This window comes from Mustela erminea, chromosome X, assembly GCF_009829155.1.
Source record: "Mustela erminea isolate mMusErm1 chromosome X, mMusErm1.Pri, whole genome shotgun sequence".
Lineage (NCBI taxonomy): Eukaryota > Metazoa > Chordata > Mammalia > Carnivora > Mustelidae > Mustela > Mustela erminea.
In genome coordinates, this window is record NC_045635.1 from 87,479,066 (window position 1) to 87,506,522 (window position 27,457).

Below are 27,457 nucleotides of genomic sequence, written 5' to 3' on the forward strand. Positions count from 1 at the left end.
CACATGGCCTTTACTCTAAACCATGTACTTCAATATTTGTGAGCTTTTATCTACCTTGGGTTTCATTCTATTCTTCAATTCTCAGAATTTCTTCAGTTTGAAGCAAGAGAATTGAGCAAATCTGCCAGAAATGCATTAGGTTTATTTTGGGTATATGTTTTATTGAAATCTGTGACAGTAGTGGTACCTACCAATTGTATAGCCAAGGAAGACGAATTGCCCCAATATTGCACCTACTTTGGAAGATGTTTTACTCAACTTTTGATCTTTCCAATACAATTTGGACTGTTAGAGGCTTACTTCTACCTTGAGAATAGATGAGAGAAAATTACATTCCTAAGAATTTGTTTATTTTTCCAAAAGGAAATATAGCACATTGTAGGTAATGTAGCCCACCAGTGTAGGTACCAAAGTTAAGTATTTTAAAATAAACAAACAAAAGAAAGGAAACATGTTAGTAATGGATTGTGGAAATAGTGAATATTTTGTAGCTAATGTTGATGTATTAGGGTATGGTTATCCCCCTGCCACCACTTCTATTATTTCGTAGAGTCATTACATTTTGTTATAGCCAAATCTAGATGTGCAGACACATACCCTCAGTAATTTTTGCCTACATCTTTCCATCAATACTGGGATGAAAATACCTCAAGTCGAACTCTGTAGTTTGCCAGGGATTACATGAACCAAAAGATGGTCTTATATCATTAGTTTTCATGAAGGTTCAAGTGGATAAGTTATTTTTATATTTTACACAACTACCTCAAATTTTGTGTTTGTGGCCCATCAGTGAGATACTTCTTTATTCACCTCTGCTATTAGTCAAGACTTAACAAAAATGTTAGAGGAGTACTGGTCTAAAGCAAGGAGAGAGACCACTGTAGGAGGTATATTTCACACAGATTCACTGGGTACAGCAATTATATATGCTATTTAGGACATCTCTAAGATGTATGCTTGGTATAAATGTATATTTCAACATAGGTATATGTGCCAAAATAGCCCACCACCATCACCCTGTAAAATCACTAAAGTGATTTGCTTTCAATTTGCATTAAGTGCAAGGCTGAACTTTTCAGTTTTTAGTTTGTGACAGAGTTTGGAGGCAACTTTTTTGACAGAAAGATGAAGACCTGCCCATTTTTCATCCTTAAAGACTATTTCTCTAAAATGCTAAAGCAACTGTGTAATTGAGGCAAAAGAAAACCAAATCAGCTAAACCAGATCTTTGACATTTGGAAGAGCACAAAACTGGTTAATTTTAGGTGATTTTAACTTTTCTACATATTTATCTAGCATCATTTATTCACACCTGAGTATCATTTTGTAACTTAGACTTATGTCTCAATAGTAAGGTGGTGTTAGGAGCACTATAAACATCAGAGAGCTCCTCAGTGTCAGTGGGAGTTCTGCAGTCAGAAAGTTTAGAAACTACAAGTGCAAAAAAGAGAGAAAAATAATTGGAGTGATTGGATGTCCCTATTTATATCTGAAAACTTTTCAGAATCCAGTAAGATCATGAAAACTTTTGGAAATTATTTTTCTTCATTTTTTAAGATTTTATTTATTTATTTGACAGAGACAGAGATCAAAAGTAAGCAGAGAGGCAGGCAGAAAGAGAGAGGGGACGCAGACTCCCTGCTGAGCAGAGAGCCCGATGCAGGCTTGATCCCAGGACCCTGGAATCATGACTGGGCGGAAGGCAGAGGCTTAACCCACTGAGCCACTCAGGTGCCCCTCTTCATTTTTTTTTAAAGTTCATTCGGAAAATTCAGCTCTAGACATCCTCAGATTAGAAAAAAAAGCAAAAGTACCAAAGAACAATCCAATTCATATGGCTAAACACATTACCAAGTTCAAGTTTCCCAAATCTCCGTACTTTAAATTTGACATAGCATTCTATTCAATTTGGCCACAGATTTTTTGCTATCTTACCACCTAAACATAGTTTATCATCCCCTTCCCCTTGAATTCAAGATAGCCTTAGGGACATGATTGATCAATAGAGTACGGTAGAAGTGGTATTCTAGAATTCTGGAGACTGGATCAAAGGAAGCCTTGCAGCTTCTCTTCAGGTCTCTTTGTCTTCTCTGAAACTACTATGCTATGAGAAGCTCAAGCCACATGGAGAAGCGCTAGAGGATGGGGCACCATTTGAAGAAAAGGCGGCCAATGAGCTTCAAGGCTGGTAAGTGAAGAAGGCATGTTGGAAGTGGATCCAGCTACCCTGGCTTATGCCATGTAGTTCAGGGACAAACCATTAAGGTAAACTGTTCTCATATTTCTAAGCCCAAAAATAATGAGCAAAATAAAATTATTGTCATTAGCTGCTAAGGTAGTTTTTTAAATAACAATAGTTACCTAAAACAAACATTATTTTTAAAAAAAAAACATTGTAAATTCCATTTTCCCTATGGACAAGAATCCCATGCAGGTATTTTATGCAAAATGAGAAATATTGTGGGAAATACTTGAGTATTAGCTCTAAGATAGTTTTAGAAAATGTGATCTGGAATAATTATTTATGTGTTTGTTGAGGGTTATACTAAGTTCTCATTTCTGCATACTTGTAAAGACAATCTAGTAAATAAAATTTTTCAGTAGAAATGAATATTCTTTTGTGCATGATTGGCATCATGGCAGATATTTTGTTGTGCCTCTAGAGGAAAATAAACATCTTGACTTTCTCTTTTCTGTAGTGTAATCCATTAGTCATCCACACTGTTGTAGAAATTTACATACTTTTTGCTGACATAGTGATGATAGTTTGGTTGTTGTTAAATTGTATTCAGATTGTAATACTGAAAGAAGATTAATCTTAACCAAATAACCATATATTTTGAAATGATAAACACATTCTTAACAAAGTAATATAAAACTATTGCTTTCACAAAGCAAGCCTATTCTGCTACAGCTGCCTCTAGTAATATATGACATATACAGACAAAAGCAATGTACAAAATACACAAAAAGTCTTATTTGGTCCTATTTTCTTCTATTTTCTTACTGTGAAGGTAAATTTTGTTTGAATTTGATAAATAAACTTTTACTATATCAGCGTTGTCTTTTTTTGGCAGTTGAAAGTAAAAATATTTTCAAATTTTCTAAGAAAAAATAGCACTGTATTACAGTATATTAATTCATATTACACTTTAATATCAAAGTATTGAAACATCATAACAGCATGTGTCCTATTTGGAATGTATTGATGCTAGGTAGACCCTTCTTTGGATACTGTTTTTTGGGCTTTTTTTTGTTTTATTATAGAACTTAAAGGCATACTTTATGAATTAACAGGCTCCTAGAAGCTTTGGAAAGCCATGAATAAATGTGCATGAAAAGATTTGAGATCTGACATCAAATTTCTTTTTTTTTTGACATCTAATTTCAATTGAAGATAAATTTAGAAATGTAACCTGTTCTTCTCATTGATGATGATAATTTTTTTAAATATCCTAACACTTAAAATAAACCAGTGTTATGCAGAAAGAAATATGAACACTGTTTGCTTTCTCATTTTGTGTCGAAGAGTCAAAAAGAAGTTTTGGGGGCTTAAAGCATATCAGAAAAACCCAGACCAGTGGGACAGTCCAAGCTAATTGAATACCGCAGGTGTTTCAAAAAAAAAAAAAAAAAGTCATTTCTAGATAAATCTGATCCGGTATTGAAGATTCTCTTCTATTCTCATTCAGAATTTATCTTTCTATAACAGGCTATTCAAATTCATATTTAATGACCGTGTTATGTGCTACTGGTTCAAACTTTCTCTGTATGTAAAGGAATGTTAATCTTCATCAGAAATTGATTTCACCAGCATATCAGTTTCTACTGAAAATTGTATTAGTTCTAAGAGACTACTGTAAAAGCCTCTATGAAGGAATAAAGCAAAATATAATATTTAATGCAGTACTCAAGACTACAAAGCAAAAATAAGTAACTAATTGAAGCCTTGAAATAGGAAATGAGCTGTTTAACCAAATCTATCTTTTTAAAACTTTATTTACATAGAAACAATTTTTGTGTTCTTAACAGATGTCAAATACAGTGTTAGATCCTGGGGATATAGAGGTGAATAAAATGAGGTACTTGACCTTAAGGTATTCTCAGTCTACTGGGGAAAAGAGATGTGGAAGCAGAATTACAGTGCAATATGATAACTGCCAAAACAGAGATGGGAAAAGGGAGAGTGACTATTTTTGTGGGAAGACCTCATAAATTAACAGCTCTACACTTTTTTTAGCCAATATAATGTTGTATCTTTGTAACCTTAACCCAAGTACTAAATTTACATGAAAATAATTAAAAATTACAAAAGATATAACCTTTTTAAATAATAAATTATCCATCATTTGCTTCAATATGGCAATGTTGAGAATGGAAACTTTTTTTTTTGAAGATTTTATTTATTTGAGAGACAGTGACAGAAAGAAAACATGGGGGAAGGAGCAGAAGGAGAGGGAGGAGCAGACTTCCTATTGAACAGGGAGCCATATGTATGGCTGGATCCTGGGACCTTGGGATCATGACCTGAGCTGAAGGCATATTCTTAACTTACTGAGCCACACAGGTGCCCCTAAAAATGGAAACTTATGATACCCTTGCATCTCTTCAGTTTAGCAAAATTAGTCAACTCTTTCTAACGTTATCATAGAACAAACAATCCAAAGCAAGTCACCAACCAATTGAGTGAAAATGTCAAGCCAGAATAACTATCAATATAAATAATAATACATGATAATTTCATTAGCTTGAGTAATGATTTGGTATATGTATTGTGGATATAACGGCGGTACCAAGGGATTTCTTTGAATTCTCTGTGTTTTTGTATACTTTTTTGTACATTTTGTATTTTTGTGTACTCCTCCTACACTTTAGCTTCAGATAACTCCTTGAAAATCTTCATTTGCTCTAGAGTAAGTGAAGACTTTGGGAAGCAATTTTACTCAGCTTTCTTGGCCCCATAGTTGTAGCTGGTTCATGGCAGCATTTACTCTCCCTTGTAGGCATTCCAGGGTTAATGAGCTATTTCCTGAAGATTTTTTTAATTTTATTTTTTGCTAGATAACATGCATGAGCTTAGCATGGGCCACCCCGAACTAAAAACAATTATATTACCCAGAATGTACAACAATGAAAATTTACAATTATTTAAAACTTTGAAAAATCTGGGCTAAACCTTTTCCCTACAAGTTGGCTGCCGTATTAGCACTTGAGACTGAAACAGGTTTACTTATTTTGTCTCAGTTTCTATAACATAGTTGTACTTATTCTGAGACACTTAGGGACAAAAATTTTTTAAAAATCAAAAAGAAAAATTTAATAGTTTACTAAAGATTTGTCTGTAAAGTGATAAGTTGTCTATGAACGTTTTAGGAATAACATGATTATTGACCAGACCTCTTGCATATATTGATGTTTGGGGGACATTGTCAAAGTTTATGTCCCATTGAGATTTAATATAAGCTTGAAAGTATTTCATCACACTTTCTTAATGCCAATATTGTGATTTTATAAATATGGTAACAAAATTATTTGAAAATTCACTATGTACTAGGCACTGCAATATGCATTTGTGCATATACTATTTTATTTATTCCTCATAAGACCCCAAAGTAGTAGTTGGTATTGTTGAAATATTTTGCAGATGAGGAAACTCAGATTCAGACAGATAAAATAACTTTATTGAGGCTACATATTTAGTAAGTGGCAGAAATGAAACTTTGATCTGATTTGTTTGACTCCAAAGTTGTGTTATTTTTATTACAGAATACCAAGGGTGGTAAGATTATCTAGGCCTCAGGGGAGTAGGAGTGGGGGAATGGGGCAACTGGGTGATAGACTTTAAGAAGGACACACGGTGTAATGAGTACTGGGTGTATATAAGACTGATGAATCACTAAACTCTACCTCTGAAACTAATAATACATTGTATGTTAATTAAATTAAATAAATTTTGAAAAATAAAATAAAAATAAATTAATTAACTAAGTAGGACCATTGTGTAAAAAAAAAATTACCTAGGCCTCATATTAGATCCTCCAAAAAACTATCACTCTAATACAGACAATTTAATAATAATAACTATATTATGTATTTAACTACATAAAATAATAGTTATTTAGCAATAGCTCTACAACTAATAATATTATTATAATAATATTTAGTATCAATACTATATATACTTCTAGTAATAATTGTTATAATAACATTTAGTATCATTTAATAATAGCAGTACTACTATATTATAATACTGATGATATTATTTAATAATGGCTCCAATACTACTACTAGTAGTAGTTATTATTGCTAATAGTAGTAGTAAAATTATCATTTATTGATTGCTTGAAAGATGCTAGACATTGTACTAAATATTTTATTGCATTATTTCATTTACTTTTTCCAATAATTCTTTGAGATAGAGGAAGCTATTTGTCCCACTTTTAAAAAAGCATTCTTAAGGTATTATTCATATACTATACAACTGACCTACTTATATCATACATTTCAATGATTTCTAATACATTCACAGGGTCATGCAAGCATCACAACGGAATGTTGCACCATCCCCGAAAGAAACTTCATACCCATTAGCTGTTATTTCCTCCACCGCCACCCACACCTATGGCTCCAGGCAATCACTAATCAGTTTTCTGTGTCTATAGATTTGCCTATTCTGGACAGTTCATATAAATGAAATCATACAACATGTGTTCTTTTGTTATTGGCTTCTCACACTTAGAATATTGTTCTCAAGATTCAAATATATAGCTTGTATTAAAACTTCATCCCTTTTTATTGCCAAATAATATTCTATTTATGGTTATATCACATTTTATTTATCTATCCATCAGTTGAAGTACATTTTGGGTGTTATTATATATAATGCTGCTACACACATTAGTGTATAAATTTTTGTGTGAACATATGTTATCACTTTAGGGTATATATAGAGTATAGAATTGTTGGACTATATGGTCACTCTATGTTTAATCTTTTGATGAACTGCCAGATCTTTTACTAAAGCAACTGCACCATTTTACATTCCCAGAAGAAATGCACAAACTTCCATTCTCTTCACATCCTTGCCAACAGTTGCTGTTTTCCACTTTTTAAAAAAATAGTATTTATCTTAATGGGTATGTAGTGGTATCTCATTGTGGTTTTGGTTTGCATTTCCCTAATGGCTAATGATACTAAACATTTTTTGTGTGCTTATTTGCCATTTGTATGTCTTCATTGAAGAAATGTCTATAGTCCTCTTTTTATTTCTTTTATTATTTTTTAAATTTTGTTTTATTTTTTTCAGTGCTCCAAGATTCATTGTTTATGCACCACACCCAGTGCTCCATGCAAGACATGCCCTCCTTAATGCCCACCACCAGGTTCACCTAACCCATTACCCTCCTCCCCTCCAAAACCCTCAGTTTGTTTCTCAGAGTCCATGGTCTCTCATAGTTCTTCTTCCCCTCCGAGTTCCCCCAATTTACTTTTCCTTTCCTTCTCCTAATGTCCTCTGTGTTATTTCTTATGCTCTATTTTTTAAATGAGGAGATTGGCCTCAGAGAAGTCATATAAGTTACCGAAGCTAGTAAGCACTTCATAAGTAGTGAGGCCTAAGCTGGCATTCTTAACATTTACGCAAAATACACATTAATGTTAATACTACTTTTTACTCAGTCTTCTTGCACTAGGATTTTACTTCTGTTCCCTTTTTATAAAAAATATATTTTTAGACAGAAAGTGAGTGGTTCTATATGAATAAGTTAAAAGGGTATTGAGTGAGAATTGATTCAGTGGAAAAATAAAAATGAGCAAGAGAACATTATTTTGATTTTTTTTTACATTTGTAACTTAGGGCAAAACACTTTTTCAAATGGCAAACTAATGCAAAAGCTGAAGACATACCTGAAAACTGACTATGAAGTGCAAGGCCACACAGAAAAGTTTCTTGAGGGATGTACATTTAAATGGTTAGAAAGCTGCATATACTCCAGCATCTGAAGAAATATTAAGAAATTCATGTGTCATTCAAGGATGGGAAAGACAGGTTAAAAACTAAAAACAAATTAGGGAGCTCTCTGATTTTGGAATTTATTAGGAACATATGTCAAATGAAGATGTTATTCTCTAACAATGTGCTCTGTATTGATATCAATGCCGTCATCTTTATAGTACTTTTTAGCAGTTCTGTCTTCTAATCCATTTTAGTCATTGGGTAATGGATGTTTTTTTAATACCTGAAGAGGGAAAAAAATAAAACTACACGTTCTATGTTTAAACATCCAGCATGAACTGGGGGATAAAACAATTTAGACCCTTCCAACTCAAATGTCTTATGTTTTTTTATACAAATAAAAGTGGATTTTATATTATGGTATACCTGTAGAAAAGTGAGATAAATATCATCTGGCTAGTTCATACATAAACCACCTTTAAGTGTTCTCATAATTGAGGAGAAAGGGTAGCTTTGCATCATTTAGATAATTCCCTTAATTATTCTCTACACTCTATTTGTTTAGATATGGCTTAAACTTTGGAAGACCTTTTGTTCCCTTAGAAATAGTTCTTTCCACAAATTACTTAGAGGTATCAGGAGTGATACATAAATATCTGGTCCTGTTAATAGACACATGTTTTGCTGTAATTTAGAGAACACCAGAAATCATACCACTTCCCTTATCACCTTTACTCCAAATATCTCCGTATTATTATGGTTGACAATAGTAGATCAGGATCAACACAAAAAGGGGGTTGAGCAAGAGATCTGGAGGTAAATCTCAGATGTTTGAAAACCAGGTCTGATAGGGTAGAGTCAACCTGAAGTTTAGAAACTTAGACCTTGCAGAGGTGTTAGCAAAGTTGTGAACAAATAGGTCAGGTCAAAGAACACACCAATCTTGAGTTTCTAGTAAGACGAGAAAGTCAAAGGCTAAAAAGCCATCAGAAATTAGGCAACAAATGGATAGTGAAGGATCAAAGGCAGTGACGTTAGACCTACAAGAGTTGATACTTGATTTTCACAAGAGAAAAGTATTACCATGGGCAAAGCCCCTGAAAAAGAAAATTGGAAAGAACTGGAGCTTTGGGTGATGGAGAGGACACATTTAGCAATAAAATGCAGTTTAAGACTTCTTATGTGAGAAAGGAAACTCCCTAAAAAAGAGTAGAGGACAAACTTGACCTAAGACCAGTTTGCGTGTGTGTGTGTGTGTGTGTGTGTGTGTGTGTGTGTGTGTGTGTGTGTTATGTTAGTCACCATACAGTATACATTAGTTTTTGATGTAGTGTTCCATTATTCATTGTTTGCATATAACTCCTAGTGCTCCATATTCTGATATAAACAGTATAGTGTTTGCCAATAACTGAATTTTGAAAATTGAATTAATAGTGTATGCATCATATCAAAAAGTACACTTTGGTTTTGTTTACAGATGCAGCATAAAACCAGGAACTTTTTTTTTAAAATTTTAGATCTAAATTCAATTAGCCAATGTATAACACATTAGTTTTTGCTATAATGTTCAATGATTCATTAGTTGCAGAACTTCTTTATTTCGAAATTGTGCATGTGCCTTAGATACTTGTTTTCAAGAATAGGCTCTCTGGACCACTAAGGGTCTAATTCAGATAGTTTAATTTCCTTAGTTGCAAATATGTTGAGAGTCCACATATTGCTATAATGATTATTTTAATTTATGTGTAATTAAGCTATTTGAAAACATTTTAACTTGGTGAGATGATTACTATTTTGTGTCTCAAGGCTGATTGTGGTGATAAGTCAGCAAAGGAAAAAAAGATTGTGAATGTGTAGAATGAAACCCTTTTAATGAGGAGAGGGAATTTTGGTCAAGACTCAACTTGAAAAACCCTACCTTAATTATGGGATAATGAACATACTTTGGAAAGGAAGAGAATTATGCTAATTCTGGATAGGAAAATCACAGAAAAGGAAAGGTTAATTTTAATAGTGATAGATCATATTTATGCAGTATACTTCTCCAAGGACTCAAAGCTTTTATATCAGGCACCATTTAATTAATTTCTTTAAACTGTAAAATAAGATGAGCCATTATTAACCACTGACATGTGTGGGGTTAAGTTTCTTTGTGACACCCACGGGCAGTTTAACTGAACACACTAGTGAAGAATCTGCTGTATCAGTAATGAATAAATAATTATTAGCCCGACCATTATTAGACACCTCAGAATTACTGTTGGCGCTGCTTTTATATATAGGAATGTGCAGCAAGAATGGTCTATCTACTCACCACTAGCGGTTTTGCTACTTCCTTTCTCAGCCTTGTAATTAGCTTATTAACCTAGGAACAGATGTTCTCATGACTGACCACTTAGTATATTAAACTAGTAGCTCTTAAGCTCTGCAGATTGATACTTTGTGCTTTTGTTTATTCTCTAGTGTTATTTGTTGATTCCAAGGATTTTAGTTTGTACATTCTTATGATGGGAAAATAATTATTTTTAAATTTTTTATGTATCTAATTTAAAGATTTTATTTATTTATTTGAGAGACAGAGAGAAAGAGAATGCATGAGCAGTGTGGAGGGACAGAAAGAGAGAGGGAGAAACAGACTTCCACTGAGCAGGGAGTTCGATGTGTGACAAGATCCCAAGACTCTGGGATCATGACCTGAGTCAAAGGCAGAACATAACAAACTGAGCCAGCCAGGCACCCTGATGTGCAAAGAATTCTTGAAGAGGACAGGCAAAATAACATATAAGGTGGCAATAGCAGTGGGGACAGGTCAAAATTTGCAGAAGATGAGAGAAAGAAAGATCTTTCTTTCAAATAATGTGTAAAAATAGCTCAGTAAAAATGGACCTTCTCATTTATGAAAGGCAGGTTCATGGTACTAACAGTACACTAGACTGTTGTGTCTTTTAAGCCTTCTACTTCACTTTCATTATGTCTGTATATGTAATTCTATTAGTCATGGAATAATTCTATTAGTCATCCTTCGTTTGTCTTCTTCATATGCAACATTTACTTGTATTTAATCTACTCTTACCATCCTTCCAACTCCTCTTCAGTGGCCTTTATTCCAGCAGAAGGAATCTTGGTGTAACTTATTTAATTCTATAAATCTAGAAACTGGTGTCACATCTGAAGTCGCTAAAGAAACAAGCCAAGACTGGGGTACCTGGGGGCTCAGACAATTAAGTGTCCAACTCTTGATTTTGGCTCAGGTCATAGTCTTTGGGGCATGGGATCAAGCCATGCCTTTGGTTCCACGATCAGAGGGGAGTCTGCTGGAGATTCTCTCTCTCCCTCCCTCTCTCTTTTCTCTAATAGATAAATAAGGGCACGTGGATGGTCAGTCAGTTAAGCATCTGACTCTTGATTTTAGCTCAGGTCATGATTTCAGGGTTATGGGGTCCAGCCCCATGTGGGGTTCTGTGATCAGTCATCTGCTTGTCCCTCTCCATCTGCTCCTACCACTGCTCTCTCTCTCTTTTTAAATCTCTATCTTTCTCTTAAATAAATAAAATCTTAAAAAAAAAGAAACAGACCAAGACCATTCAACATAAAATGCTTCAGTTTCCTTCCATTCTATTTCAAAATATTCATTTTTGTCCTTTCTTTTCCCCTTTTCTCTATTCTAGGAAGAAGAGGTACAATTATCTCTTTCCAAATTTAAATTGTCTACCTTTATTTATTAGTTTACACCTTCCCATATGTTATCCTAACCTTCAGTTACCCCCTCTTACAAATGCATTTTCAAATTTTGTCCCATAATAAATACAGTAAACTCCCCCACCCATTCTAAATGAATATACATATTTAAAAATACTTTCCTTAAAAAAATACTTCCTTATCCTGCTTTCTCTTCAAGGTACACTATCTCATTTCTCTTTTTCCTATTCAAACTAAGTTGTTTGACAAGTTTATGTAGACCATTTGTTTTACTATGCCTCCTTTAGTTCTCATCTTACTGAAACCTGACTTCAATCCCACCATTCTGTTAAAGCTCCTCTAGTTACTTAAATATCTTCTTATAATTACCTAATTCTACATCTTCCTGTATTGCCTCTTTCTTTTCAAGACCATTACACCCTTTGGCACCACCGAAAAGTTAATTGCTACACCTTGTCTGGCACATAAATCAATGTATAATAGACACCTCCTTTTTTCCTTAGAATTCTCTGCTCTCCTAGTTCTCAAACTATCTTCTTTCTTCTCAGTCTTTGCTTCTGATCTCTGTCTACAACTGCTTCCTTAGTTGGTTGAGGTAGGGAAGAGGATTGAGTAGAAATTTGAACCATAAGGAAAATTTTTAAATCTTTACAATATTAAATCATGAAAATTAGGATTTGGATAATGTGTAGGCCTTTCTTAAAGAATCTAGAAATAAGAGTCTGCTTCGGCTTATTTGGTAAAGAGGAGTGCCTATGCTTATTTAATGAAAGTTTTAGGAACAGCCTCTTATTCTTAACTAAGATTGTTGATAGGACTCATCCAGTCACTAAGACATTTCTTGAAAATCAAATGTGTGTAAGGTCCAGTGGAGATACACAGATGACTAAGGGACAGACATGATGCTAGGGAGATTGGAATTTAGCTGAGGTGATTGAGATAAACAGCATTAGAGGAAACATAAATAGGCTGGTAGAATAGGAAGCACCAGATCTTGTCTCTCTATAGAAACAACTACTTAACAAAAACAAACAGTTTAAAAAACCTTTATAAGAACTCCAAAATTCAGATAAGAATTCACGGAACCACAAGCAAGCTCAAAGCCAAGAACGGTTGCACTGAAAGGGTAAGAAAAGCTATTGTATTTTAACCATATCGGCTCCTCCTCCAAGCTGGAACATCTTGCAAATGGTAGGAAAAGCCCATCTTGCAACTTCTCCCTTGGAAGGAAAACAGAAGAGTGGGGTATACATCCAATGTTATGACTTTCAGGGGAACTGTGAAATGGATTGTTTTCTGTGTCTCCTGAGTTAGAGTGCTGATTCAGAGCCAGCATGTCTGAGATATCTAGGGACCACAGAAAACAAGAGAGCTCAGCACTTTGAGGCAGTACAAGGGAACCTGCAGTATTGCAGAAACTGGAAGGAGCAAATACTATAAGACCCTGGAAAAGAAAAAAGCAAACCTCCCTAATTGGAAAATTATAAAACCTATATAAGATACATCTGCAGAAAAGGTTTGAGAGAACCCAAGAATCTCTAGCTAGGTTGATGAATGAATGTGTTTCCCTATATGAAGCCTTTCCATAAAGACTGGGAGAGGTGGTTGTGTTTTCCAATGCATGGATAATAGCACAAAGTTTCAAGGCACACAAAGTAATAGGAAAAAAGGTCCAACTGAAGAAACAAATAAGTCTCCAGAAACCAACTCTATAGAGATAGAGATAGGTGAATTACCAGACAAAAAAATTAAAACTAACAGTCATGGAAATGTTCAGTGGGGTCAGGTAAATGATTCGTGGGCAAAATGAAAGTATCTACAAAGGGGTAGACAATTAAAAGAAAAACAACCCAAATTTTCGAGCTGAAGAATACAGTAACTGAATTGAAAAAAAATTATTAAAAGAGTTTCACAGCCAATTTGATCAAGCAAAAGAAAGAATCTGTGAACTCAGGATATTCATTTGAAATTATCTAGTCAAAGGAGCAAAAGGGAAAAAAATGAAAAAGAGTGAAGAAAGTCTGAGACCTAGGGGATACCAATAGGTGGGCCAATATGCACATTATAGGAGTCTCAGAAGGGGAAAAAAGAGAAAAGGGGACAGAAAATATATTGGAAGAAATGATGAGAGAAAAATCCCCAAAACTGGGGATGGGGGTGGACATCCAGGTTCAGAAAGCCCAAAAGATTTCAATTAGGATGAATACAAAGAAGTCCACACCAATATACACTATAAACAAATTGTCAAAAGTCAAAAACAGAGAAAGAATTTGAAAGCAACAAGAGAAAAATGATTCATTGCATACAAGGAAGCACCTACGAGACTATAAATGAATTTCTCAGCAGAAACACTTCAGGTCAGAAGAGAATGGAATGATGTACTTAAAGAGTTGAAAGGAAAAAACAAAAAACAAAAACAAAACTGCCAACCAAAGATATTAGGTTCAACAAAACTGCTTTTCAAAAAACGAAGGAAAAGTACTTCCCCAGATAAACAAAACCTGAGGGAGGTAATTACCATTAGACCTGCCTTATAAGAAATGGTAAAGGAAGTTTTTCAAGTTAAAAGGAAAGCACAGTAGGTGGCAGCATTAAAACTTATGAAAATATAAAGTGCACTTATAAAGTTACTAAATAGACAAATACAGAATAACATTATAATGGTAGTGTATAAATCATTTCAATTATGGTATGGGAGTTAAAAGACAAAAGACTATAAAATATGTTAATGGATCACAATTTAGAAGGATGTATTTGGTAACATCAATAATACAAAGTTACAAAGGTAGGCGAGTAAGTTTTTGTATGCAATTGTAGTTATTATTAGACAATATAGATTGTTATAACTACAAGATGTTTTCTGTCATCCCCATGGTAACCACAAAGAAAATACCTATAGGAGATACACAATAATGAAGAGAGAGAAATCAAAGATTGTCACTGCAAAAGTAAATGAAACACAAAGGAATACAGCAGCAAAAAAAGAAAAAAAAAGGGGGGGAGGAAAGAAAAACTACAAGACAGAAAATAATTAATAAAATGGCAATAGTTAGGTCTATACTATCAGTAATTACTTTAAATCCAAATGAATTAAACTCTCTTATCAAAACAATAGAGTGGCTTAATAGATAAGAACCAAAAACAAAACAAAACAAATCCAAAACCTAAGAAATAATTACACATTGTTTATGAGACTTATTTTAGGTATAAGGACACAAAGAGGTGCAAAGCAAAAAGATGGATAAAAATTTTCCATGCAAATGTTAACTGAAAGAAAGTGGGGTTAGCCATACATATATCAGACAAAATAGACTTCAAGTAAAAAAAAAAAAAAAAAAAAAGCTGTCACAAAAGACAAAGAAACACATTACATATTGACAGAAGGCTCAATTCACCAGAACATAAAACAACTATAAATATATGTGCACCAAACAACAGGACATCCAGATATATAAAGCAATCTTTGACAGAACTAGAGGGAGAAATAGATAGGAACACAATAGTAATAATGGATAGAACGTCCAGACAGAAGAGCAACACTTCTGTTGATCTGAAATAAAGGACTTGAACAAAACTATAGACAGATATACCTAATAGATACATACAGCACATTCCATGCAACATCAGCAGAATACACAATTTCTGAAGCACACATACACGGAATATTTTATGAGGATAAATCACATGTTAAGTCATAACAAGTGTTAACAAATGTAAGAAGATTGAAATTATACCAAGTATCATTTCTGACCATAATGGAATGAAACTGGCAACAAATTACAGAAGAAAAACTAGAAATTTCACAAATATGTGGACGTCAAATAACACTCTTAAACAACCAATGGATGAAAACGGAAATCAAAAGGGCAATTTGAGAATATCTTGAGAAAAACAAAAGTTAAGATACAACATACTAAAACTTATAGGGTGCATCAAAAGCAGAACTGAGGGAAGTTTATCATAATAAGTAGTTACATTAAAAAAAAAGATTTCAAATAGACAACTTACCTGAACAGCTTAAAGAACTGGAAAAGGTACAATCTAAGGCCAGGTTAACAGGAAATAAAAAGGAAATTACAAAGATTAGAGAAGAAATCAATGAAATAGAGAATAGAAAAACAGTAGGAAAAAAAAAGCAACAAAACTAAGAGGTTTTCTTTTTTAACATTTTATTTATTTATTTGACAGAGTGAGACACAGTGAGAGAGAGAACACAAGCAGGGGGAGTGGGAGAGGAAGAAGCAGGCTTCCCACTGAGCAAGGAGCTGGATGTGGAGCTTAGTCCAAGGACCCTGGGATCATGACCTGAGCCAAAGCTAGACATTCAATGGCTGAGCCATCTAGGTGCCCCCTAACAGTTTTTTCTTTTAATCAGCAAAACTGACAACTTTATGTAGGCTAAGAAAAACATATAGTATTCTCAATTAAGTAAAGTTAGAAATGAAAGAGAAAATACTACAGCTGATTCCACAGAAACAAAAAGAATGAGACGAGACCATTATGAACAATTATACATTAATAAATTGGATAATCTAGAAAAAACTGATACATTCTTAGAAAGATACAATTTATCAAGACTGAATTATTAAAAAAAATAGAAAATCTGAACAGACCTATAACTAGTAAGGAGATTAAAGCTGTTTTAACCAAAACCCTCCCAATGATGAAAAGTCTAGGAGTATTTTTAATTTCTTGAGGAATTTCCACACTGTTCTCCAAAGAGGCTGCACTAATTTGCATTCCCACCAACAGTGTAAGAGGGTTTCCCTTTCTCCACATCCCCTCCAACACATGTTGTTTCCTGTCTTGTTAATCTTGGCCATTCTAACTGGTGTAAGGTGATATCTCAATGTGGTTTTAATTTGAATCTCCCTAATGGCTAGTGATGATGAACATTTTTTCATGTGTCTGATAGCCATTTGTATGTCTTCATTGGAGAAGTGTCGGTTCATATCTTCTGCCCATTTTTTGATATGATTGTCTGTTTTGTGTGTGTTGAGTTTAAGGAGTTCATTATAGATCCTGGATATCAACCTTTTGTCTGTACTGTCATTTGCAAATATCTTCTCCAATTCCGTGGGTTGCCTCTTTTTTTTCTGACTGTTTCCTTTGCTGTGCAGAAGCTTTTGATTTTGATGAAGTCCCAAAAGTTTATTTTCGCTTTTGTTTCCTTTGCCTTTGGAGACATATCTTGAAAGAATTTGCTGTGGCTGATATCGAAGAGATTACTGCCTATGTTCTCCTCTAGGATTCTGATGGATTCCTGTCTCACATTGAGGTCTTTTATCCATTTTGAGTTTATCTTTGTGTACGGTGTAAGAGAATGGTCGAGAAATTAAAAATAGAACTTCCCTATGACCCTGCAATTGCACTCCTGCGTATTTACCCCAAAGATACAGATGTGGTGAAAAGAAGGGTCATCTGTACCCCAATGTTTATAGCAGCATTGGCCACGGTCACCAAACTGGAAAAAACCAAGATGCCCTTCAATGGATGAATGGATAAGGAAGATGTGTGTCCATATACACTATGGAATATTATGCCTCCATCAGAAAAGATGAATACCCAACTTTTGTAACAACATGGACGGGACTGGAAGAGATTATGCTAGTGAAATAAGTCAAGCAGAGAGAGGCAATTATCATATGGTTTCACTTATTTGTGGAGCATAACAAATAGCATGGAGGACATGGGGAGTTAGAGAGGAGAAGGGAGTTGATGGAAATTGGAAGGGGAGGTGAACCATGAAAGACTATGGACTCTGAAAAACAGTCTGAGGGGTTTGAAGTGGCGGGGGGTGGGAGGTTGGGGTACCAGATGGTGGGTATTATAGAGGGCATGGATTGCATGGAGCACTGGGTGTGGTGAAAAAATAATGAATACTGTTATGCTGAAAATTTAAAAAAAAAGTCTAGGAGTAAACTACTTCACTGGCAAATTCTATAAAAAATTTGAAGAAAAAATAATGTTAATCCTTTCAAACTCCTCCAGAAATATGAACAGGAAGGAGTACTTCCAAACTCATTTTATTAGCCCAACATATTCTGCTAACAAATCTAGACAAGGACACTACAAGGAAACACAATTGTAGGCCAATATCCATGATGGATATAGATTTAAGACTCTTCAACAAATAACTAGCAAACCAAATTCAACAGCACATTAGAAGAGACATACACCATGACCAAGTGGGATTTATCCCCAGGGTGAGAGGATGGTTTCATATATAGAAATCAGTCAATATAATAAACCATATTAACAAAATAAAAGATAAACAGCACGTGATCATCTCGGTATATGAAGAAAAGGTATCTTACAATATTCATTCACTCTTTCATGATAAAAACACTGAATAAACTAGGAATAGAAGAAAACCTAACTCAATATAGTAATGGTCATATATAAAAGCCTAGAGCTAACCTTACACTCAATAGTGAAAAACAAAAATTTCCCTCTAAGATCAAGAACAAGGCAAGGATGCCGATGCTTGTCATTTCTATTCAATAAAGTAATGAGAAATCTAGCCAGAGAAATTACTTAAGAATGAGAAATTAAAGGCAATCAATTCAGAAAGGAAGTAATTTATTTCTGTTCATAGATGACATTATCTTATATACAGAAAATGCTATGGATTCCATAAAGCAAAAACCTGTTAACTAATAAAAGAATCCACCAAAGTTGCAGTATACAAATAAACATATAAAAATCAGTTGCATTTTTATAAACTAGCAATCAACAATCTAAAAAGAAAATTAAGTCCTATTTACAATAGGACTAAAAAGAATAAAATATTTAAGGATAAACATAAGGAGGTGAGAGACTTGCACACTGAAAACTACAAAATATTATTGAAAAAAAATTGAAGAAGACACAAATAAATGGAAAGATATCCTATGTTCATGGATCACAGGACTTAATATCATTAAAATGTCCCTACTTCCCAAAGCAGTCTACAGAGTCAATAAAATCCCTATCAAAATTCCCATAACATTTTTTCACAGAAATATTTAAAAAACAGTTTTTTAATGTTTTAAAATATTTTATTTATTTTTAGAGGTGGGGAGAGAAGCAAAAGGGAGAGGGAGAGGGACAAGCAGACTCCATGCTGAGTGCAGAGCCCAGTGCAGGGCTCAATCCCACAATCAGGTCATGATCTGAGCCAAAATCAAAAGTCTGAAGCTCAACCAACTGAACTACCTAGGTGCCCCCCCCAAAGCAGTTTTTTTTTCCCAAAAAAGCAGTTTTAATATTCATATACAACTACAGAGTACCCTGAGTAGCCAAAATCATCTTGAGATAGAAGAACAAAGCTGGAGGCCTCTTACCTCCTGAATTTAAAACACATTATGAAGATGGAGTAATCAATCAAAACAGCATTGTACTGGCATGAGAATATACATGTAGACCAATGGAACAGAGTAGAGACCCAGATATAAACTCTTCAAAATGTGCCAAGTTCTTTCAATGGGGAAAGGATTGTCTCTTTAACAAATGTGTTGGAAAAATTGTATATCCCCAGGCAAAAAAAAAAAAAAAAAAAAAGAAAGAAAGAAAGAAAGAAAACTCTTGCTCTATACCATATACAAAAATAAACCCAAAATTGGGGTGCCTGGGTGGCTCAGTGGGTTAAGCCTCTGCCTTCGGCTCAGGTCATGATCTCAGGGTCCTGAGATCGAGCCCTGCATGGGGCTCTCTGCTCAGCAGGGAGCCTGCTTCCCTTCCACCCCGCCTACTTGTGATTGCTGTCAAATAAACAAATAAAATCTTTAGAAAAAAAAAAAAAAAGGGGGCGCCTGGGTGGCTCAGTGGGTTAAAGCCTCTGCCTTCAGCTCAGGTCATGATCTCAGGGTCCTGGGATCGAGCCCCGCATCGGGCTCTCTGCTCAGCGGGGAGCCTGCTTCTCCTCTGTCTCTGCCTGCTGCTCTGCCTACTTGTGATCTCTCTCTCTGTGTTAAATAAATAAATAAAATCTTTAAAAAAAAAAAAATAAAAAAAAATAAACCCAAAATTGATTTAAAAAATAAACCTAAGGCCAAAACTCCTACAAGAAAACATGGGGGAAAAACTTCATAACATTGGTCTTGGCAATAATTTCTTGGATATGATACTAAAGGACAGGCCGCAAAAGTTAAAAAAAAAATAGAAAAGGGGACATAAACTAAAAACATTTCTGCACAGCAAAGGAAATGACCAATAAAATGAAGAAGGAGACTACAGAATGGAAAAATAATTGCAAACCATGTTTCCGATAAAGGACTAATGTAAAAATATATATATAAGGAACTCTTACAACACAGTAACAAAAATCCAACAATAAGATTTTTTAGATTTATTTATTTATTTGAGAGAGAGAGTGACAGAGCATGAAAGTAGAGAGGGTCAGAGGGAGAAGCAGACTCCCCCACGGAGCTAGAAGTCTGATATGGGACTTGATACCAGGACTCCAGGATCATAACCTGAGCCGAAGGCAATTGCTTAACCAAAAGAGCCACCCAGGCACCCGCATCTGATTTTTTAAATTGACATTTCCCCAAAGGAGACATATTAATGGTTAACAGGTTTATGAAAAGATGCTCAATATCACTAATCATCAAATCAAATCAATGCAAATCAAAATCCCACTGGGATAGTACCTCACACATGTTAGGATATGCATTATTAAAACAACAACAAAAAACAAAAACCAATAATATCCCAGAAAATATGTGCTGCTGAGAATGTAGAGCAACTATAATCTTTACATTGTTGATGGAAGTATAAAATGGTGCAGCCATTATGAGAAACAATATGAATGTGCCTCAAAAAATTAAAGTTGCCACTTGATCCAGCAATCTCACTTCTTGGTATTTATCTAAATTAATTATAATCAGTATTTCTTTTTTCAGAATTTTTATTATGTTAGTCACCATACAGTACATCATTAGTTTTTGATGTAGTGTTCCATGATTCATTGTTTGCTTATAATACCCAGTGCTCCATGCAATATGTGCCTTCCTATAATCAGTATTTCTAAGAAATACTTGCACTCCCATATTATTATTCATAGTATTATTCAGAGTAGCCAAAGTATAGAAATAATCTAAAAGTCCATTGATGGATAAGTGGATAAAGAAAATGTAGTATATACAATGGAATGTTATTCAGCCTTTAAGAGAAAGGTGTAGGGAGTTAAGATGATGGAGTAGTAGGGGTCTCTGGACTTGTCTTGTCCTTCGAACACAGCTAGATTGGAATAAGATCATTTTGGACTGAAAATCAATCTGAGCATTAAGAGAACAATCTGAACAAATAGAGAGACAGACCCTTGGCAGATATGAGATGTGGGAGATGTGAATTAGGGGAGGAAAGCCATGGTGCGTCAGAGGGGAGAGAACGTTTTCCACAGAGAAAGAAAGAGAAAGGGGGAAAGAGAGCAGTGAATAGTGTTCACACAAGAAAAACACTTTCATAAACCATTGATGAGGGAGTCAAAAGGATGAAAGACTTAAATGTGAGACAGGAAACCATTAAAACCCTAGAAGAGAACACAGAGAGGAATCCCTTTGACCTTGACCATAGCAACTTCTTAATAGGTACATCTCTGGAAGCAAGGGTAACAAAAGCAAAAATGAACTCTTAGGACTTGATCAAGATAAAAAGCTTTTGCACAGTAAAGGAAACAATCAATAAAACTAAAAGCAACCTACAGAATGGGAAAAGATATTTGCAAATGACATAAAGGGCTAGTATACAAAATCTATAAAGAACCTATCGAATTCAAAACCCCCAAAATAACCCAGTTAAGAAATGAGCAGAAGACATGAACAGATGTTTCTCCAAAGAGGACATACAAATGACTAACAGACACATGAAAAAATGTTCGTCAGTCATCATCAGGGAAATACAAATCAGATCCATAATGAGATACCACCTCACACCTGTCATAATGGTTAGAATTAACACCTCAGGAAACAACAGGTGTTGGTGAGGAAAAGAAGGGTAGGGAACCCTCTTATACTGTTGGTGGGAATACAAACTTGCAGCTAATCTGCAAAACAGTATAGAGGTTCTCGAAAAGTTAAAAATTGAACTATCCTATGACCCAGCAATTGTACTACTAGGCATCTAACCAAAGGATACAAAAATAGTGATCCAAAGGACCACATGCCTCCCAATGTTTATAGTAGTACTATCAATATTAGCTAAATTATGGAAAGTGCCCAAATGTCCATCAACTGATGCATGGGTAAGGAAGGTATATATATACAATGGAATATTATTACTCCACCTTTAAAATGAATGAAATCTTGACATTTGCAATGATGTGGATGGAAGTAGAGAGTATTACGCTAAGCAAAATAAGTCAGAGAAAGACCAATACCATTTGATTTCACTCCTATGTGGAATATAAAAACAAAACAGATGAACGTGGGGGAAGGGAAGGAAGAACAAAATAAGATAAAAATGGAGAGGGAGGAAAACCATGAGAGGTTCTTGACTTTAGAGAACAAACTGAGGGTTGATGGAGGGATGGAGAGTGGGAGGATGGGCTGAATGGGTAATGGGCACTTATGATAAGCACTGGGCTTTATATGTAAGTGGTGAATCACAAAATTCTACTCCTGATATCAACACAACCCTCTATGTTAACTAACTTGAATTTAAATAAAAATTCAGAAGAAAAAAAAGAAAAAGTTATAAATCCTGTCATATGCTACACTATGGATGACACTTGAGGACATTATACTAAGTGAAATAAGCCAGTCACAGAAGGAAATACTGTATGTTTACATTTATATGAGATATCTGAAGTAGCCAAATTTTTAGAAGTAGAAAGAATGGTGGTTTCTAGGGGCTGGGGGAAAGGAGAAATGGGGGGTTGCTGTTCAAGGGATAGAGAGTTTCAGTCATGCAAGATGAAAAATTTCCAGAGATCTGCTGTATAACAGTGGACATATAATTAACAATACTGTGCTGTACATTTAAATATTTGTTAAGAAGGTAGATTACATGTTACAAAAGTTTACATGACAGTTGGTGAGAAGTGTTTTAACAGGGATTTTTCATGTCAGAAACTTTAGAAGACTTGAAATGCACATCTCTCTCTATTTCATTTTGCATATCATGCCTTCAGTGTTTAGAATTCTCCCTACTTAGAATCTTCTGTGCCATTGTTTCAACAGCTTCAGATTGGGCCCCTGTATTTCTCACTGGGACAAGTATTATAATGGATTCTAAACTGGTCTTTTTGCTTCCAGTCTTGCACACCTTCAATCAATTATCATCGCTATAACCAATAAAATATAAATGTAAAAATGTAAATCTTATCTATCTCTCCTGATTAAATCACTTCAGTAACTCTTTATTACCTACCTAGGAAAGAAAACACTTTTTCCTTGATTACTGTCACCACCTACTTCTTTGGTCCTATCTTGTCTTTGCATCCTTTATTCCAGCTATGTAAAAATATTTCCCTTACTTTTATTTATGCATGAACTCATTCGCTTCTCCACCTCCCACAACCTGACACTTTTAAAAAATAGCAATAAAGAGTTTAACATTACTTTCTGTTTATATCTTTCTTGATCTCTGATTCATAATTCCAGGAAGAAGGTATATCTCATTTTCTTTAAAAAAAAAAAAAGCGCCCCTTATCAAAGATTTCTTATGAAATTATCCATCCCATCATATATAGCTTTTAATTATACCTTAATCTGTTAATTGTCTGTCTCTCTTTAATATACTGTGAGCTTGACTCTTAGATATATTTTCAGCATCCCCCCCCCAGAAATTAACACAGTGCTTGATGGTCTGTGAATGTTTTATGTATGTATATATGTGCATATATGAATTAATGAATAAACAAGTGAAAGAATTTCTGAGATAATCAAGTTTCAGATGGCCTGGCAACATCCCTCACTGCAGCCCTCCCATTAATTTTTGTATACTTTCCAAATTCGGTTTATTTTAAAAGACAACCTTGTGGTTTTATTCACAGAATTTTAAAATCAGAATAAATTTTAATTCTTATATTAGTAAGGATAAGTAACCTGAGCAAATATAATAAATAAATTACCACAAAGCTGAAGTGAATTAACATAAGAAAACTTTAATTTTTGCTATTACAAAGTCTGGTTGGGTGTTCAGGTGATTTTCTATGGTAGTGGCCTTATCATTCCCTAGTGACCTTTCAGAGCCTTCTGCTCAATCTTCTGCATTTAACTATTGGAAGAGGCAGAGAGAGAGTGAGAGTGAGAGCAAGCATGAGAAAAACAGAGACAGGGAGAGGAAAATATCAGAAAATAGTATTTATTACTTCCAACTGCATTTTACTGTCCAGAGTTCAGCTAATGGTCAACCTATTTTCAAGGGAGGCTGTGGAATGTAGAGGAACACATGCATAAGGGTGAGCACTGATGGTCCCCACAATAGTCATCTACTCCTACCCAATGTTGGGATACCTCTGGGAGCATCTCTAAAAGAGGAGTGCCTGGAAAAATTTGATGACAACGGAGAACTCACTATCTACACAAGGCAGCCTGTTCAATTATTTTATGATACTAGTCACTAGAATGTTCTTCTTTACACTGAACCATGACCTCCCTCTTATAGTAAGAGAGCACATGTATTTTTTTTCCATTAAGCCATTCAAATATTTGAATAAAGTACCAGATCCCACCAGCATCTTATCTTCCTTAAGATATTTCCAATTTTTAGTAATTTCTTATAGAAACTTTACACTATTATGGCTACCCTCTTCTGAATATACTATAATGATGTTAGTCTGTATCTTAAAATATGAAACCATATACCAATTGTGGCCTAAATCTCATAGAGAACAGGATACTGACTTCCTATAATCTGGTCACTATGTGAATTGAATTCATGTGTATGAAAACATTTTTCACAATGTAAATCAGTATGTTTGTAGAAGGTCTTATTATTATAATAAGTGTAACCTGAGATTGTTGAGCTTACTCAGCAGTCACAACACACTGTTGGCCAGTACTTTAAATTTGTGGTCAGTTAAATCCCCAAACCTTTTTCACAGGATTGCTATGGGAAAGAGCCCCATAATCATTTGTTCCACAGTTAATGATAACTATTACCATTCATTTTCTGCCTTTGAGAAAATGGGCTTAATGGTGTCTAGGTTTCCAGGGCTAACTACCAATTTAAAATTCTTGACAAGTTTTAGGTCCTATCAACCCACACAAACCACTTTGACCAAATTCAGTCTTTTTTTTTTTTAAGTACAGGTTCAGTTAGCTAAATATCTTTTAAAATTTTGTCAGCATAACAACAAATACCTGATTTAAGGCCCCTTTTATCTACTTGTGTCATTGGTGTGGGAACAGCCTTAAACTTTTGATGTCTTCTTCAGTAGCTAATGAGTTTCTTTTCATTAACTGCTGTCTGTGGTCAAGAACTGCACATTTTCTTGGAATTTGCAAACAGTGAGAGCAATTTAAATTATAAAGAAGTAAGGAAACCATAAATAATAGTAACCTTGAGATCTTGTTATTAGTATAAAGCAGAAATATGGAAAAAACACAACTTTCACAATATTCCTCTCTCCAGGAACATTCTGGATCATTTATTTTTCAAGCTCATAGATTAGAGCCATTTCTTAAATCCAGGATTAGCTGTCCATAATGAAAGGATCAGAATTTTTAAATGAAATTATTTTAATTGATTAGCCTATTTGTATGTCTCCATAGGGAATGTGATAATGTTTTTTTTTTAATATTGAGCTTTTAAGATAGTCCCCAATGAATTAATTGGACTACTTCAACCTGTAAAAGACAACTACATTATTTAATGTTTGAAGTGTATTAACTCTCTTCAGTCTTGGTAGACCAGAAGTTACAGTTTTCTAAATAGAGAAAAAAGAAATTAGCTTCCATGTCAAATAATGAAAAGTCCATAGTGGTTTTGACAGAGCCTGAAAACCAGATAATACTTCTCTATTTACTACAAAAATACAGTGGTGCAAGCCTATGTAAGTAGGCTACATATTTCACTGTGACATACTAACCCTTTGTCTTACTACATATACAGTTTCTTGGGTCTGCTATAAGAAAGTGCCACAAACTGGGTGACGTAAAACAGCAGAAGTGTATTGTCTCACAGTTTCAGACTAGAAGTTTGAAATCAAGGTGTCAGCAGTGTGGGTTCCTTCCGGAGACTCTGAAGGTGAATCTGTTCCATGTTTCTTTTCTAGCTTCTGGCAGTTGCGAGTAATGCTTCATCCCTTGCCTTGTAGATGTGTCACTCCAGTCTCTGTCACTGCCCTCCCATGCTAGTCTTTCCCTGTCTGTATCTTTTTCTGTCTCTAAATTTTCCTCTTTTTATAAGGGCAAAAGTGATTGGTTTATAGATCTCAGTGTAAACTTGTCTCAACTCAGCAAAGACCCAATTTCCATATAAATCATATTCATAAGTACCAGGTGTTAGGTACATAGCTTTTTGGGTACACAATTCAATCCATAACACCACACCTACTTACAATGATATCCATATGATAGTGAAATCTGGATGAGAAGTTAAATCTTCAGTTCCAAAGTGAGAAGTTTCCTGTGTTAAAGTCTGAATGTTTGGAAGCCTTGACTTTTGAGTTTTCATATTTTTGGTGGCTTCTGGAAAGATACACTTAGACAAGCATGTAGGTTAGTCTCATGCAGATCTTAAAAGGGAAGTCTTATCTAAAAATAAGCTGTGGCTTCAGTCCAGAATTTACAAATCTAGTTTAAGTACACAGAGAAAAATCCTTGTATATATATGAAAACTCTTTCAAAATTGGGACTTATTTGAAGGTTTTTTTTCTTCCTATCTTAGGGTCATAAGGGCTTACTCATTTTAGCTGTCTCTCTTGACAGAAATATTTCCTCATGGCTGGGAAAAATCTGGGATCCTGATATGTATATGGAGTTTGTATTTATGGAATAATATCAATTTATAGATCAAAATTAAGTTAAAACATTCATTATAACATAACAGTGAGGAGAGAAAAATCTAAACAACTTAATCTTAAAGGTATACATACATATGATAGAAATGGTATGGTAAACAAGTGCAATTTCCGGGTTATGCTTCTTTCTTATCTTAGCCCAAAAAATTATGAAGAAGAGGAGTAGCTTGGGAAGTGGAGAAAAAATAGCTGACACACATCTATTGTTATCTTATTAAGTATATTACAGATAATTATAAATCAGGTTTCTAGATTATTGCTTTGTAGTAGTGGGATTGTGTATTGCTATATGTCACTAGGATTACTTTTAGTCTAAACATGTGATGCAACCTGGGTCTTCCTTCTAGTATCCAGTACAGGACAGTGTAGATGTCGTGTATAGTCAGTGTAGTCAAGGGGTAGTTCAGATAGTAGATGGTCAAAATGTGCTGAATAAATAAATGTACTTTGATGCAGTAAATAAAAGTTAGGACTCACTTTTGTTATCTCTAGGTCGTTTTAGTGTCAGTGTGGCCATGTGGGATGGTTTTTGATTTTGTTCTTTCCAGAACCATAAAACAACCTCTACTTTCCCTTTCTTACCTACGGGTGTTCTTTCATGCCCACAAACATGGCCTTTGCTGGTGTATTCTAATTTGCACAGATTTTTATTGGCACTTAATACAAGTAGGTAATTTAAGTGAAGGTTTATTAGATTAAACTCATACAGCAAAGATTTATTGAGTACTAATGATGTACAGGCAGTGTTATAAACATTGTGGATATAACACAGACAGTTTTCCTCATGGTATTTATTGTCTAACAAGGGAGATCAAGGTTAAGTAAATTAACCAATTTTGCATAAATGTATAATT

The 27,457-nt window shown here is 34.5% G+C and overlaps 1 protein-coding gene across 7 annotated transcripts in view; it reads left to right on the plus strand.

Annotated features, from left to right (window-relative positions):
* Nucleotides 1-27,457, plus strand: part of IL1RAPL2 (interleukin 1 receptor accessory protein like 2) — a 1,272,933-nt gene that overhangs the window by 952,621 nt on the left and 292,855 nt on the right. The window lies entirely within an intron of this gene.